The sequence below is a fragment of the Globicephala melas genome, chromosome 8, assembly GCF_963455315.2.
Source record: "Globicephala melas chromosome 8, mGloMel1.2, whole genome shotgun sequence".
Classification (NCBI taxonomy): Eukaryota; Metazoa; Chordata; class Mammalia; order Artiodactyla; family Delphinidae; genus Globicephala; species Globicephala melas.
The window spans coordinates 214,122-214,679 of NC_083321.1; positions in this window are offsets into that span (position 1 = coordinate 214,122).

The following is a 558-nucleotide window of genomic DNA, read 5'->3' on the forward strand; positions in this document are numbered from 1 at the left end:
GTTGCGGCATGCATGTGGGATCTAGTTCCCTGACCAGGGATCCAACCCGGGCCCCCTGCATTGGGAGCGTGGAGTCTTAACCACTGCGCCACCAGGAAAGTCCCCTGTTTTCTTTCTCAGGGAGCAGAGAGCTGTTCTTGGCTGAGTTTACAGCCCTGTTGTCCCAGATCCTTCCATCAACCCTGATAAAACTCCCAGGCGGCAGGTGTGCGAGTGGCGGGCAGAGTTCTATGGAACCCTTCACCTTTGCAGGTTTTCCACTCCAGTGGAAAAGGATAGCCATGGTTCTTTTACAAATTCGCAACTTTTTCTCTGCCTTCCTTGCAAGAATGTTTTTGGAAAGCATTTCTGCCAATATTTTCACCATTTACCACCATAAATATGTCCTGCAGGCCTAAGGAAACCTTGGGATCTGAGACCAGGCCACTCCCATGTAACCTTTGACCTGGTTCTTTGAGGTGTGGCCTCAGGACACCAGCAATCCCTGAGCAAGGCCAGAATTGGCCACTGTCAAAGCCCCTGAATTGCTCCAGTGTGCTGAGGCTTCCCACAGTCACC